Source organism: Penaeus monodon, chromosome 24, assembly GCF_015228065.2.
Source record: "Penaeus monodon isolate SGIC_2016 chromosome 24, NSTDA_Pmon_1, whole genome shotgun sequence".
In the NCBI taxonomy this organism is placed as follows: Eukaryota; Metazoa; Arthropoda; class Malacostraca; order Decapoda; family Penaeidae; genus Penaeus; species Penaeus monodon.
The window spans coordinates 38,301,777-38,302,066 of NC_051409.1; the positions used below are offsets into that span (position 1 = coordinate 38,301,777).

The following is a 290-nucleotide window of genomic DNA, read 5'->3' on the forward strand; positions in this document are numbered from 1 at the left end:
CTCTCTCTCTCTCTCTGTGGGATATCTAACAGTTTAATATTTGTGGGGCTTCAGAATTTTAGCCATTCTTGCAGGGTCTCTAACATTTAAACTTTTTTTTTTAGACAAACTCACAATAGTTCGCTGTTCTTGTTCTTCCGACTGTTTTTGCACTTGTGCGTGTGTGCTCTGAATAACAGATGTTAAAAGGTATATGCACAAGTGGCAGTGTTTACTTTTATGCCTTAATCTTATCTTGCCAACACCTATCAGTGTAACAAGAAAAAGAATGACGTAAAGCGGAAACACTA

The 290-nt window shown here is 37.2% G+C and overlaps 1 protein-coding gene across 3 annotated transcripts in view; it reads right to left on the reverse strand.

Moving 5' to 3' along the window:
• LOC119588785 (trichohyalin-like) overlaps positions 1-290 on the reverse strand; it is an 18,086-nt gene that overhangs the window by 3,326 nt on the left and 14,470 nt on the right. The window lies entirely within an intron of this gene.